Source organism: Protopterus annectens, chromosome 4.part0, assembly GCF_019279795.1.
Source record: "Protopterus annectens isolate FY-2018-M chromosome 4.part0, PAN1.0, whole genome shotgun sequence".
NCBI lineage: Eukaryota > Metazoa > Chordata > Ceratodontiformes > Protopteridae > Protopterus > Protopterus annectens.
Window position 1 is genome coordinate 1,360,330,021 of NC_056733.1, and position 17,068 is coordinate 1,360,347,088.

Consider the following 17,068-nt stretch of genomic DNA (forward strand, 5'->3'; position numbering starts at 1 on the left):
TTATTAAGATCGTCAAATGATTTTTGACATAACTGTTCTGGCTTCAAAGAGTTGGAGTTCAAAGAGCCCTCAGAGCTCAAACCAATACCAAATAGTGCCAGATCATCTTTGTCGGAAGATAAATCCAAAAATATTTTATTTAAATCCATCATAAATATGATCAATAATATAGTACACAATTATTGTGATGGAAAAGCAACCATGCCCTGTATCGAGACCAACAAATAATAATCTTGAGACAATAATGGCCAGAACTTTAGTTTGTGCAGAAACATGCACACTAAAGCCACGTCAAGCACAGGACTATAATGGTATAATGATGGTGTGATCAGACAAAGAATTAGATATCCAAAATAGTATGCACCCTGTATATCTAAAATAGATCCTAAGTAAGGCACCTCAAATTTAAAAGGTTAATACCTAACTTTATAATATAAATGTCCAAAGAGCAAAAACCAGAAACAGTGGTGGTCAGATCCCAGATGATGTCCAGCACCAAGTATTAAATAAGGTTATTTATACCTTAATATAACAATCAACATGATATATTTCTGATATTAGAGGTGGTATTAAAAAATATATATGGTCCTAATAAAGGTCCAGTAACTAGTATCAAAAAACATCAACCATTATAAACATCATTCTGAGTCCAGTCTACCTATGTTATATCAAACCACTATTTTGGGCGACAGATTGATTGAATGTTTTCCCCGTGGACACTGTGTTAACTGTAAACATATTTTGAAGTCTAAGGAATTTACTAGTAGAAACAGCAGTACTGTTTTTGATATTCGATTTTTGCTAATTGTAATACAGACTGGGCTATTTATATGGCTTGTTGTAGTTGCCATGCATTTTATATAGGTCAGACTTCAAGACCATTCAGGTTACATATGTCTGAACACCTAAGTGATATTAAATGCAAAAGAACCACCAATGCTTTATATAAACACACACTTACACATCCAACAGCTCAATTCCATTTTACCATTATAGATAAACTTATTGGTGATCGAACTCACAAATCTGTCTGGCACAAAAAACTTGATGCCAGGGAGAAAAAATGGATCACAAAACTTGGGGCTTTATTTAACCCAGGACTTGATGAATATTTATGATTGAACTCCAAAAAATATTATTTATGTTACATATTTGTTAAGGTCTATATGGTCTATTCATACATAAATATTCATGAGTTTACTAATTAAATATGTAATTGTCAACCAATGATTTGTTTTCACTTATTATATAAGACTTGACTTTCATTATGCTTGTTGTAATACACTGAAGAAGGCCAGGATTTATATTGGCCGAAACCGGTCTGTTTTGTATAAGCATGGAATGTAGTCTTAGTAGTTTTTAAATAAACTACTATTTTTCACATGGCTCACTTGTTGCTGGCTTTGGTTTCTTTGGCCTAGTTTGGATTCTTGCCGTGCAACTACCTACGTGCAGGGGAACTTTGTTTTGGATTAACAAAAGGGACATCAGTATTGATACTGTATTACTATAGCTGCACCATACATTAGTAAGTTGATTGCACAGAAGGCTTTGACATCACTGTGATAACCTGGAAGATGTCCAACAGTCATAAGTAGGCTATTATATTACATTGTCATTGCTCACAGGCTTGCCAATGTTTTGGCTGACATAACACAAGTATATGAGTTTGTGACTACAGGGATTCACTTAGTATCTTGAGACTATAAAGCCAAAAGCCCAAAAAACCTGACACCCATAACCATGAAATTCAAAATCGTAATCGTTCACATACACACTACCACACAAACAAGCACCACATACACCTACCTAATGACACTACAGCAAACAAAACAACACACACAAACACAATATAACAAACAAACACACCTACCCTACCTAAAAGCAGGGGGGCAAGCCCCCTGCACCTCCCATGTGGGGGTGCTGCAACCCCACCCCGTTATATATACCAACTCCGAGGTCGCACTAAACACACAAACACATAAAACTCACCACTGCACTCACTAAAATCCCTACCCAGTACCCTTACAAGAACACCACTTACCTGAATCCCCAGCTAAATCCACAAACTGCAACACACGCCACAAACTCGACAACACAAAAGCGGATTCGATATTTTAGTATTTCAAGATTATAAACTGAAACCGATTACAGATATCAGTCACAAATGTGCTTATTGTCCATCAGAACACTGCAGAGTTGAATGTTATTAATTCAATATATAACATGCAGTTCAACACACATGTCTGCAACTTTACTTTACTATGCACATGCCCTATCTAGGTCTCTTAGATTTACAAGACAAACATGTATCATGCTCATATTCACAGATAACATATGGATATGGACAACATCCCATTAACTGGCCTAGCAGTGGCACAGTCACAACTATTTGACAGACACCCCAGCGGTTGTCATATGTGAGCTGCCCTTTCCCAGGGTGAATAATTAATTGAATTTAATTTAGCCTAATTTAACTTTACTGGGTATATATACTTCATGAAAAGTGTCATTTAATGTGAAGATCTGAGTCTGTCTATGTTTTAATTAATAAAGGAGTTCGTATAAAGGAGATTTGAAGTTTGTCGTGCTTCCTGGGTGTTGAATCCATCAGTGTTTTTTACAACATATTGTCTTCTTGTTTGGCTGAGGATTCCATTGGGACCATCTGGTATATTCTACAATTTATCCACTGTTTGCTTTACCGGAGGGACCGCACCATGGAAGGTACTTCAATAGAGCTTGACTACAATCTGACTTCTAGGGGTAGTCAACAAATATGGGAGAACTTGATCCATCCACAAGAAAATGCATTATTACTGTTGGATCTACAGGTATCTGGTGATGTATCTACTTCCACAGTTGAATCTAATAATATGACTGAATTTAATGCCCTATTAAAACAGTTAGAGAATGATATGTACAGGCTACAAAGATACTCTTGGCTTGCATACACTTTAAAGTAATACCAAGAGGCATGTGAGTACTTTGTATGCCAACATATGGAGAACAACATCCGATTCTCCTCAAGAAATGGCAAGATTTAAATATCAATATTGGATTTAGTTACATCAATTTAATATTGGTATATTTTTTGCAATTGGAAGTAGAATTACAGAAGAAAGTAGAGTTGCTTCGGAAGGATATTTATGAACGTTTCACATCGAATAGTTTCTGTATAAGGAAACTAGAAAGTCTCCACTCACAATTGAATATATACAGTGAGAAACTTAAGCTGACTAAACAACGGAAACTGTGTAGGGACCACAATGACTTTTTAACTGGTAATATTTTTGTGTGGCCGAGAATACAACAATACACACAACCTCGTGCAGCTATAGATGTGGAAGGAGGAGCGGATGATGTCATGACGCCTAGAACGCATGCGGAGGGCCGAACGAGTCAAAAGAGGGAGCTGAATGAAACGCAAGCAGTCACTGATGCTGTAACAAGGGAAGCGACCTCTGATATCACATTGAATGAAAAATTACACTCAAATGCCTGGAATCAAATTAGAACTGATGTTGATCTATCCACACCACCTCCTAATCAACAGGCACTTGGAGGAACCATGAAAGATACTGAACAGGTTGTTCGTCGTAAAACAGTGAACATGGAAGACACACGTTTTTTACCCTACCCGATAAGACAAACACACTACACGAGAGGTCGTTCGCTGAGCAAAGGTCCAAGAAAGAGAAAGTTCTCGGAAGAGAGATATGGACAAAGGAAAAATGTAAGGAACTAAATTGCTTGGTGTATGACTTCTCTAGTAAAGTAATAAATGAAAGTGATTTAGCAATATTAAACAAAGGGTTAGGCTTCATACCCTCACAATCCAGTAAATTAAATAACACATTAACTGACCTAAGGTTATTTGGTAGGTCGGTAGCACTGAAAGTTTATTTTCACACTAACACTGGAGTATCTGAAGCTGGTATAACCACTGCTTTGAAAAAGAATAGCAGTTTTATTCCACCTATACCCAATAATGTTGAATGTTTCATCAGAATCTGTGAGAATGACTTCTATAAATACTATACAGAAGGTAACAAAAAGAGAAATAGATTTTATAATATGACTAAATCAGAATTTGATTCATTAACAAGATTAAAAGAAGATGTTATGTTAACTATAAAACCAGCTGATAAAGGAGGTGGTATAATACTTATGGATACACAAGATTATATAGAAAGCATGTACATACTTTTGAATGACACAACAACTTATACTGTCATATCTGCTGTTGATGTATCAAAGATTGTACAAAATGTACATGACAACATCTATGATCTTCTGATGTGTAGACAAGTGGATAGAGAATTATATGATTTTTTAGTTATTGATTCACCTTTGATACCTTGTATGAAAGGTTTGCCCAAGGTACATAAAGGAACATTTCCACTTCCAATGCGCCCGATTGTTTCAGGCAGGGGATGGGTCACTTCGAATGTATCTATATATTTAGAAATGTTATTAAGACCTATAGTTGATTCCATCCCTACGATTCTTAAAGATACGTATCATTTAATGGAAGACATTAAAAAGTTTAACATAGAATATACTAATATACTGGATGGTTGTATTTTGATAACACTAGATGTTAAAAACCTCTTTACCAGCATACCAAATGAAGATGGCTTACAAGCCATGAGGGAAGTGTTTAATTTGGACACGGATTTTGATACAGATGAACAAACTTTGTTGTCTTATCTTTTACAAATGGTTCTTGAAAACAATGTGTTTATGTTCAAAGATAAATGCTACTTACAGCAATGGGGAGTAGCCATAGGCACTCCCGTTGCGAACACTTATGCTAACCTAGTGGTTTTTCACTGGGAGAAAAATAACTTATTTAACAATGCAAGGTATAAAAATAACATCAGAATGTATAGAAGATTTGTAGATGACATTCTGATTTTATGGGAAGGCACTTTGAATGAATTTAATGGATTTTTAATATATTTAGAATCCACTACCAAGTTTTTAAGATTTACTATGGAGTGGTCTTATACCCAGGTTAGTTTTTTAGATATTAATATAATCATTAATGGAAACCAGATAGAAACTAGTTTATATAGGAAGTCGTGCTGGAGGAATACCCTTCTACATTATAACAGCATGCACCCTAGACATGTGTTTCCAGGCATAATTAAAAGTCAGTATATTAGGATAAAGAGGTTATGTGGCAACAAACAAGTGTTGATGAAAGAGGCAGAAAACATGGAGAAGTTATTTCTGGAAAGAGGATACAACAGCAAATTAGTGCAAGGTATAAAAAATGAAATTCTTGCAACGCATGATCCTGCAGTTGAGCCAGTACGGATTAACAGGACAATGTTTAGAGAACAGAAAATGAATAAAGGGGCAGCACCAAGTGGAAACAATAGGATAGCATATATAATGCAATACACAAACGATAACTTTGATTTAAGGAATATAATTCAACAAAATTGGAAGATCCTGATTACAGATGAAGTCATTAGGAACATAGTAGGAGAGCAACCTAAGTTTATATATAAGAATTCACCTAATTTGAAACAGTTATTATGTTTTAAAGAGGGGAAGGATATGATGAATAAACAGATACAACTCAAGACTGTAGGTACCTTTCCTTGTACAGGATGTAGCATGTGTCGGCACATTAGTGATGTACAAATATACAAACACCCCAAAATTAATATTATATTTAAACCTAAGTTTTATGCAAGCTGCAACTCCACAAACTTGATATATTTAGCGACATGCACAAGATGTGAAGCGTTCTATGTTGGTTTAACCAAGAGAAAATTTAAACAGAGGATATATAATCATATTTATGAGATAAAGAAAAATAATGAAAAGAATGCCTTGGATAAACACATAAATGAATTTAGAGAACATAGCTTTAGATTTAGAGTATTGCAACTGGTAGGCCTTAACAAGAGATGGGGTGATAATGTGAACACTTTAGCAAACATTGAACTATCATGGATTTTAAGATTAGGTGCTCATATACATCCAGGCTTGAATCAAAGTATATGCATCAAACCAATATTAGATAGAAGGGTTTATAAGCAATGATGCTGCCAATGTATATATACATGTATATATTTTTTACTCCTATTGACATTATAAGATTAAATGTGTTATGTAGATTTGCTATTCAAAAGAGAATAATGTATTACACATGAAGACTATATTTGTTTGATAGTATATTGGTACTCTGCAAACTTATTATATATTATAATGCATAATAATGTTCTATATGATATACTTTTCATATCTATATAGCTGATCTGATTAATTCATACTTTTATAAGTCCATATGATGAATAAGTATGTATTTATTAATTGATTAATATAGAAATGTAATATTATTTATATGTATAATTTTAAGACTAATATTTATAGATATGGGATATCTTTGGATTTTACCTTATTTTACTTTATTCTATTTCATATATATATATTTATAAAATTAATATACACAGTAATGGTTACGTGCAATATATATAGGACTGTATATTTACTGAGAATGTAATAAGTTATATTTATATACATATTATTATAACATGTGTTTAATACACATATATATATTTTTAAGAATTTCAGATCATAAAATATATAGAAAAAGAATATATATATACTTTGCATGGTTTTAATACAAAATATTTTATGGACAAAAGTTTTTAGTGAAAGTCAAACAGAATTTAGAAGTATGCATATATATTTTTTATATTTTTTATATAATATTTTTTATATATTATTTATGTTTTTATATATACATTTGATATATGAGTATCAATGAAATTTAACATACATCAGATGTTTTTTAGCATTCATGAGGAATGCAATCTAATATTCTTGCAATATGCCTCAGTGTGTTTCTCAATGAAATTTTAAGTCCTGGAACGGCTCTATAGAAATGCTTATGCTGAATTTGTTTTGCACTGGCTCTTTATGCGTATAATCAATATTGCTGATTGTGCTATGCAGGTTGATTGTTTAATCACACTAAGTAAATAATTAATTGAATTTAATTTAGCCTAATTTAACTTTACTGGGTATATATACTTCATGAAAAGTGTCATTTAATGTGAAGATCTGAGTCTGTCTATGTTTTAATTAATAAAGGAGTTCGTATAAAGGAGATTTGAAGTTTGTCGTGCTTCCTGGGTGTTGAATCCATCAGTGTTTTTTACAACATATTGTCTTCCTGTTTGGCTGAGGATTCCATTGGGACCATCTGGTATATTCTACAATTTATACACACTACCACACAAACAAGCACCACATACACCTACCTAATGACAGTACAGCAAACAAAACAACACACACAAACACAATATAACAAACAAACACACCTACCCTACCTAAAAGCAGGGGGGCAAGCCCCCTGCACCTCCCATGTGGGGGTGCTGCACCCCCACACCCCCCGTTACTTATATATACTAACTCCGAGGTCACACTAAACACACAAACACATAAAACTCACCACTGCACTCACTAAAATCCCTACCCAATACCCTTACAAGAACACCACTTACCTGAATCCCCAGCTAAATCCACAAACTGCAACACACGCCACAAACTCGACAACACAAAAGCGGATTCGATATTTTAGTATTTCAAGATTATAAACTGAAACCGATTACAGATATCAGTCACAAATGTGCTTATTGTCCATCAGAACACTGTAGTGTTGAATGTTATTAATTCAATATATAACATGCAGTTCAACACACATGTCTGCAACTTTACTTTACTATGCACATGCCCTATATAGGTCTCTTAAATTTACAAGACAAACATGTATCATGCTCATATTCACAGATAACATATGGATATGGACAACATCCCATTAACTAGCCTAGCAGTGGCACAGTCACAACTATTTGACAGACACCCCAGCGGTTGTCATATGTGAGCTGCCCTTTCCCAGGGTGAGTCAAGCTTCTGAGCTGTGATCCTACCTCATAATCTCTTACAGCATCACATCTGGACAAAGCCTAAAATGATGGGAGGATAAATAGGGAAAGATTTTAAATATTCCTGTTACAAACTTAGAAAGTTTGTAGAATAATACATTTTGCATTACCGTGAACATTCTTAAGGATGTGGAGTCTTAAACTCAAGAGTTTGTCATTGCTTAATGACTTCAATCCTCAGCCATTTTCCAAAAAAGTACAGATTTCAGGAGGAACAGGAAAAAAACTATGATGGGAAAATCTGGACATTCTGTGAATATCTGTACAGATGAGAGGTATGGCTGTGATCTCTCCCACTGCAGAGAGGGCCAGATGCTATGGCCATAGCAGCTGTTCAGCAGAACATTAGTACAGCAAGTCTTGTTGGGACATATATTCTTCAAATCATATTTCCCATTATTACAGACCAAGTACTAAATTCAATTACATGCTTACATGTTTCACATAACTTTTTTTATTTTTCCTTCTCTTTTCTGTTTTCCAGATTTTGTTTCTCTCTCTCTCTCTCTCTCTCTCTCTCTCTCTCTCTCTCTCTCTCTCTCTCTCTCTCTCTCTCTCTCTCTCTCTCTCTCTCTCTCTCTCTCTCTCTCTCTCTCTCTCTCTCTCTCTCTCTCTCTCTCTCTCCCACCCCCCTACAGGGATAGAGCTGGTTTGAAAAGGTGTCAGCATGTCTTTCATAGGTGATGCCCATGACCAGGTGATGGCCTGTGCACCAGTTGGTGTTCCCCACTTGCTAACTGCATGCATAACAGCTGTGTAGTTCTTCTAAAAGTCAATGGCATGGCAATATACTCCTATAATTTAGTACTCCATGTGGGCATTGGCCCTTTCCCTTACCTGTGAGGAAGACATCTTGAGGTGTGTGAGCTAATACCTCTTACAACAAGACTTGGGGAGACAAGCCAAATAATGGTGGAGAAGGTTCAAGACTGAGGGGCAGAATGTGAGTATTGCTGTTATATGTTTTGAATACTGCTAGTTTAACAGGGTTTGTCTGAACATGCTACTTCTGCATGGGTTTCAGTCTGACAAAGTTCTGTCTCTGCATAGCTCTCAACTGTAGGGATATCCACATAATGGCCAGAGGTTAGCCTGTTATGTTTGGTCTGCTCCCCAGACAGGTGTTGTCCTTGCCAAATCAGTAGCATACTCTGGTGATTGCAATCAGTAAATGCTAACATCAGTTTGTTCTTCTAACTTTATATCCCTCAGAAAAGATATGTTACAATACACCCTGTAACACCAGCAACTTTCTCAGTGTATAATAGCAATATTTCAAGTATGGCCATTTATTTGGGCCTCTATCCAGAAATTATGTCAAGCTTTGTCCAGATGTCATACAGTAAGAGGTTGATAGGTATAATGGTCTATCATTATTTAGTGCTGTCATTCCTGCTGAGGGGAAAGGCTGGAAAACATGTTTAAGTCTGTACATTCAAGAGGTTGATGTATAGAGAATGCTCTTAGATGCCCTTGTAACATATTTTATGTGGGGGAGAGTAACTCATGTTTTAAAGCTAGGCTGTTGGAACACGTGAGGCATATTACTGATAAGAAAGTAGACAGTTCTATAGCTGTGCATTTGAATAAATCTCACCATGGGGACAGTAGTGGGATCCAAGGTACTGTTTTGGAAAAAATCTGTTCCTCAGTTTGATGAAACATTCATAAAAGAAGAATTGTTAGGTAGAAACAATGTATTATTATTAAATGTCATACTTTAACCCTTAGGGGGTTACATGAGGAGTGTAATTGGAGGCTGTATATTTAATTATGTAATTAAGTGTTAATTGCTTCTTGTGATTAAGGCAAGTATTTCTTGTAATGATTAACTCCTTGAAGATTTTGGCCAAAGGCATCAGAGTATAATAAACTTTTGTGAATTACTGGCTGGTTATATTTCTCTTTGTTATGTTTAGTCATTTTAGTTGTTTTGTTAAGAGGTTGTATGTCTGGCCATTGTGCATGGCCTTTCATGATTTTGTAGCAGTGTACTGCTCACATATTTATTTGGATGGTGGGGGGCAGATGTGCATGTCATGGGTCCTTTTGTATCTAATTGTGCATGCTGCCCCAGTTATGGGTGGTCTATCAGCAGCATATGGGCATTTAGAGACATGTATGCATACATACACCTGAGTATTTATTGGTAATATATCTATATATTGTTATACACATATATCTATCTCCATACATAGATATATCTCTCTCTGTATGTATATGTTTCTATATATATATATATATATATATATATATATATATATATATATATATATATTGTAAACTGGCTTTAAAGTAGGGTATGTTTGAGAAAACATCCTAAAACCATACATCTCAGATTGCTTACTGGTAAATTGCTGTGACTATGGTGTGTAGGGTCCTGGGTTCAAGGGCTGTTAATTTTGTTGTTAGGCAGAATAAGGACTTTTGTATACAGAGTGATTAAGGCAGGTTTGAGCAGCTATAAGCGGGTTTGCAGGAGTTAGCTCAACAATAAGCGGTGTTAACATACAGTTAACTGAATATGTGCTTACACCATGTAGGCTTCGCTTACCAGTGCTCACATCTGCTTAGCATTTATGTTTAAGTAATTCTTAAACCTGCTAAGCATAGCTCAGCCCTGGAAACCATTGATCACATTCCAGTCTGATAAAATAACAGGGTAATGACATCTTTAATAAGTGCATTTAATTTCCTGTACATATCATGCTTCTATGTGCTGTAATTACAGTAGCAAGGGGTGTGACTATACTGTATGGGACACTTGGGTATACATGGGTAGTACCATAATTTTTTTTTGTTTTATACGTGGGTAGTATCCCAGGTTATATGCAGTCACACTTGCATGTTACACTAGCTACAGTGCACTGGTTGACAAAAATTGTTTAACACATATTGCATTAGTAAGTTCGTACTTTTAACAGCTTTTGTTAGCGTTAGTACTTTTGGACAGTGCAGTGGTGCAGCAGTAGTGTTGTCGCCTCACATTAAGAGGTTCTCTGGTTCAATTCTTGGCTGAGATGCCTTCTGTGCAGCGTCTACATGTCCTCCCTGCATTCATCTGGGTTTCCTCCGGGTGCTCCAGTTTCCTCCCACGTTACAAAGACATGCATCTGAAGCATTTCTCCCCGGGCCTCCGCTGAAAATTGGCTTTGTTCCAAGTGGGACTTTCCCAGTTAACAAATGTTAAATAAAATAAATTAATTAACAGTGCTTTTCCAAGTAAACGTAGATTTCAAATTGTAGTATTTGAATCATACACTCCTGCATGCAAAGCTGGGACTCTGAATACTAACTATCTTGTTCTTAGTGTTTCAGATGTATGTTTTTATGCATCTCCTATTGGATATTGATATGATATTATGATATTAACTGTAGACTACTTTGTTTTTGGGCATGTCATTGAGGACTGCTGTCATGTAGTAATGGCATACCTTTCAGTTTCCGACTTCTAGCCCTCAAAACATGTATCCTAATGCATAACCTGTTGGCTATCTACTTTCTGTCTGTCCTCTGTACAGATGTGCAGATGTCAAGTATTGTTTAGGCCATACAACTATGTAGGTGCCCACATAGTTTTGTGCTGTGGGCCTGTACACTGCTGCTAGTTCCAACATATTGGATATTCCTCAATGTGGGTCTTGCCTCTTTTCCTTGCCTGTGTGAGGGACATTACAGAGGTAGTGGGCTACAGATTCACATACAGTAGATGGCAATATGTCACAGGACAGAACATGTGGAAACAGCCCAACAACATGGTGGGGGTCATATCTCCAGAATTGTAAAAAGATTATATGTCATCAGTGCTGTTATACACATGGTGGATTGATAGAGTGACAGGGTTTGTGTGGACATGCATTTAGTGAGTGACTTCATGACTGACACTGATATGTCTCTGACATACCACTCCACTGGCACGCTGTTCACAGACTGGCCACATTTTTGTCTGTTATGTTTTATCTGTTCCCCAGGCAGTTGGTGTCCTTGGTAAATCTGTCATGGACTCTGGATACTGCAGTCAGTAAATACTCACATCTATTGGTATTACTGACTTCATATTCCTCATAAAGGATATGTTACAACAGACCCAGTAACATCTGCAACTGTCTCACTGTATGACTGAAATATGTACAATCTACCCCTGTGTTTGTGTCTCTGTCCCCAAATAATGTCACGCTTTGTCCAGATGTCAATGAGGCTCAGACATATTTATTATCATTATTTCTTGCCTTCATTCCTGCTACCATCCCAGTAATGTAGTAGACCCATAGACATGTCGAGGAAGAGGCCATTGATATGAGTCCTGAGCCTGTACATTCTGAGGTGTACTGTACATGTGAGAAGCCTGTGTATGTCTGACCATTGTTAACAGACTGCCAGGCTTGTGTACACATGTCGTGTGTACATGTTATAGGGGCTGTGTATGGAGGGGGGTGGATGTAAGTGTTATGGCCCCTTCTTTATCTGACTGTGCATGCTGCTCCAGTTTCTGCTTATCTATTGGCTGTATGTGTTTGTAGGGGCAGACTGAGACATGTCATGTACCAAGATCAGGATTCAGACTACACTGAGAACTGAGAATGTATATGTAGGGCTAGTGTGTGAGTGGCAAACAATGATGTATTTGTTCACAATGTCCGTATACTCTGCTATTCACTTGACTTATCGGTATGTGACTCTGACTGGTGATATTGGTTGCTGGTATGCACTTTCACACTGGTGTATATTTGTCAATGCTGTTATATCTCTGTAGTGCCTGATACGTTTGCAAATACATGTGTAATTACCCATAGCAGATTTCCTATTTCAATTACTTGCACTATTTCACTAAATATATGTTAGAGCACAAAGGAGAGTGCTACTACAGCAACTGTGTTAGCTTATCTATGCCAGTCCTTCAGATACATCCACATTTTCATGGCTTCCACCCACCACTTTGTCAGCCTTGATCCACATTCATTGCATCAATGGGTTCTGAGCATACCTCTCAACTGGCTGGAATGTTTCAGGATGTCCAGGTTTATTGCTCATATTTCTGGTCTGTTTTACAGATAATTCTCACTTCTCTGGTTAATCACTGTGATGATATGATTGTTGTCAGAAAATGGGGACATACATTTCATTTACCTACCTCACATTGATCAGAATATGTATGCTGAAACAAACTTGTCACTCTGTCAAGAATAGTACAGGGGGACAATGACCTTCCTGGATGCTAATGCATTAGTATTCAGATGTGCCACATAGAAGGACTTTCTGACCACAGTGGCAATGTGATGGTCAAAAGAGACATTGCTGTCAACCTGTGTACCCAGATCTCTTATAATGCCTTCTTTGTTTAGGGAACTACCATTGATGTGGTAATTCATGGGAACAGGGTTTTTCGCAAAGAGGATGACAACACATTTTCTGACATTGAGCTGAAGGCCATGGCTTTGACACCTGTCATTGGCCTCATTGAGGCCTTTCTGTAGGATGCCAACATCACCTAGGTAGTTAATAATAGCTCCCAACTTGCAACTGTCTGCAAACGTTGTCAGCCAGAGTCCCCTCATGTTGGCATGGACTTCAGAGAAGTTGATACTAAACATGAGAGGACCCAGGACAGAACCCTGTGGGACTCCACTTATGACTGCTCAGCAGTCTGACTTGGAGTCAGCTATTTTCACACTGTGAGTTCTATCTGTGACCCAGTTTGCAACCCACCTACTGATACAGGGGTTGATGCCTAGCTCATTGAGTTTTGGCATGATTCCTGAGTGGGGAATGTTATCAAAGGCCTTGGCCAGATCAAGGTAGGCTGTATGTGCCACCTTACCTTCATCCACAGCTCGGTTGACTGAGTTGACCAGGTTGATTGAGCAGGTATGACCTACACTTCACAAAACTAAAGTGTGGGATCCTGAGTTTTCAGATTCCCATATCCCTGTTTATTAGGTGCATGATGATGCATTCTATAGCTTTGCATAACAGACTTGTCAGGCTATTGGGGCAGTATTTCCCAGGGTCTGTAGTCACTCCTCCTTTGTGGAGAGATGAATATATCAGTGCACAATTCAGTAGGGACAAAGCCTGAGATGAGACTGTGATTGAATAGGGCAGACAGGTGAGGTGCCAGGTCACTCTGTAGTTCATGTATAACACAGCCAGGAATATTGTCAGGTCCCATAAAAGCTGTATTCCTGGCCTTGGACCGTGGTGTTTTAACCTGTGCAGCTGTAATACTTGGTGCATGGGAATCTACCGGTATTGTGATTGGTCCTCTGGGAGGGGAGAGAGGGCTAAAGTTTGGAGTCAATATGTCAGCTACTATATTGGCGATATTTGTTGGCTCAGTCTAGGAGGCACCATTGTCAAGTATCTCAGAGCAAATCTAGTTATTGACATGGAGATTCTTTATATAACTGTATGAGGCCTTGTGGTTGTCTTTACTATGTGCTCCACTTCTGTTTTCACAGCTAGCTTTATAGTATTTGATGAGGGATCTCAACTTTTTATTGAGGCTGATAAAGGGTTTTTTTCCAGTATCGGGACATCACCTTATTCTAGATCTGTTTCCTCCTTCTGTTGTACAGTTTCTTTATGGCCAGGGACCACCAGATTGGCTTCCCTTTTTTGGAGGTGAGGGTCTTGGTTCTATTTGGGTAGGGCAGTATCCATGCATTTGTGCACATGTTCATAGTGCATTTTTGTTTGATTCAGCAGTCATGCAACTAGTTTCCATTTGCTTGGATGCCATGAGGTTAGCCACCTCTGTTTTTAGGAGGCCAAAGTTAGCTTTGGAAAGGCTTTTCATGGTGGCTACCTGTGCAGATAGGGGTGGGAAGGATGTGGATTTCCAAAGGTGATTACTTTGTGGTCAGATCTAACAAGGGGGATGTTGACTATTGGTGTACAGCAACAGTCGCCCATGTTAGTAATGACCAGGTCAATGTGATGGGCAAGTGCATCAGTACATGACTAGCTTCCCCAATTAATGGTAGGGTAGTTGAAGTCAACCAGTATGAGACTGTTAGGTTGAACACTAATACTCTCCAGGGTGCTTAGGAACATGGAATGTGAGTTTTTGGGACATGTTTGGGAACCTATAGCAGGCTACAACCTGAACCACTGTTTTACCCAATGTTAGCTACACCTGCAGGATCTGTGATGCATAATCTTGGGCTACCACTATGGAGGTGTGTGCATCCTTTATGAATATGGAAATACCATCCTCTTTGGAGCTTCAGTCCAAGTTCTGCATCCAAAAGATGTGGAATAAGTTATGGGCCGGTAGTGCAGGGGTACTTCCTGCTGCCTTTAACCAGGTCTCTCTTACAGCACAAATGTCATTTTTCCCCACTTTATGGACTACTTCCAGTGAGTGCATTTTCAGATTTAGACTTCTAGGTGCAGCAGCATAACCCACAAATTACATGTGTTTGTAGCTGTTATATATTTATGTATGTATATATATATATATATATATATATATATATATATATATATATATATATATATATATACACACACAGGTATGTATTCACCTTATATATATATATATATATATATATATATATATATATATATATATATATGTGTGTGTATGCATATACGTAAATATAAATGTAGATGCCTCTCTCACTCTCTCTCTCTGTATATCTATATACATATATATATATATATATATATATATATATATATATATATAGATATATATTTATATATATATAGATATATATTATGTATAGATTTGTCCACATATATGCATCTCCATTCATAGATATATGTATATATAGAGAACCTGACTGATTTTAGACTCCTTTCTCTACTGTTGAATGACTGTACTAACTGATATGTTTGGAAAATCATCACTATTGTGCAGAGCTCTGATGGTGTAATGGCACATTGATTTGGTTGTAGTTTACAGTGCCCTGGGTTCAAAACTTATTTTTTTGTTGCAAGGCAGAACTGTTGCTGCTGGGGAGGGAAGAATACAGGCAATATTTAAAAGAGGTCACTAGTTTCAGCCCATTGACCCCCCCCCCATTTTGACAGCCAGATACCTATATTGCAGGGGTGCAAGCCCCCTGTGCCCCCCAAACCCACCCAACTCCGAGATCGCACCACATTGTGAAAATGGGAATACATCCCATTCCACACTACTCACTATTGTCGGGGATGTGCAGTGTCGACAATCTCATCTCGGTGATCTAACAGGAACCCATAGCTATATATATATATATATATATATATGTATATATATATATATATATATATATCTCATTATCATCATCTTTCAGATGTTCCCGTTAGGGGTCACCACAGCAGATCATCTGTTTCCATTTCTTCCTATCCTCTGCATCTTGTTCTGTCACACCAACCACCTACATGTCCTCTCTCACCACATCCATAAACCTTATCTTAAGCCTTCCTCTTTTCCTGTTACCTGGTAGCTTCATCCTTAGCATCCTTAGCATCTTTTTCCCAATATACTCAGCACATGTCCAAACCAACATAACCTTGCTTCTCTGGCTTTGTCTCCAAACCTTCCAACTTTGGCTGACCCTTTAATAGACTTATTCCTAATCCTGTCCACCCTCGTCACACCCAGTGCAAATCTTAACATCTTTAACTCTACCACATCCAGCTGTAACTCCTGCCTTTTTGTCATTGCTACTGTCTCCAACCCATGTAACATAACTGGTCTCACTACCCTCTTGTAGACCTTTCCTTTCACTCTTACTGTTACTCATCTGTCACAAATCACTCCTGACACTCTTCTCCACCCACGCCATCCTGCCTGCACTCCATTCTTCACCTCTCTTCCACACTCACCATTACTCTGAACTATTGATCTCAAGTATTTAAACTCATCCACCTTTCCCACCTCTACTCCTTGCATCCTCACCATTCCTCTATCCTCCCTCTCATTCACACAAAAATATTCTGTCTTAGTCCTGCTAACCTTCATTCCCCTTCTCTCTAGAGCATATCTCCATCTCTCCAGGGTCTCCTCCACCTATTCCCTACTCTGACTACAGATCACAATGTCATCTGCAAACATCATATTCCATGGGGACCCCTGTCTGATGTCGTCTGTCAACCTGTGCATCACC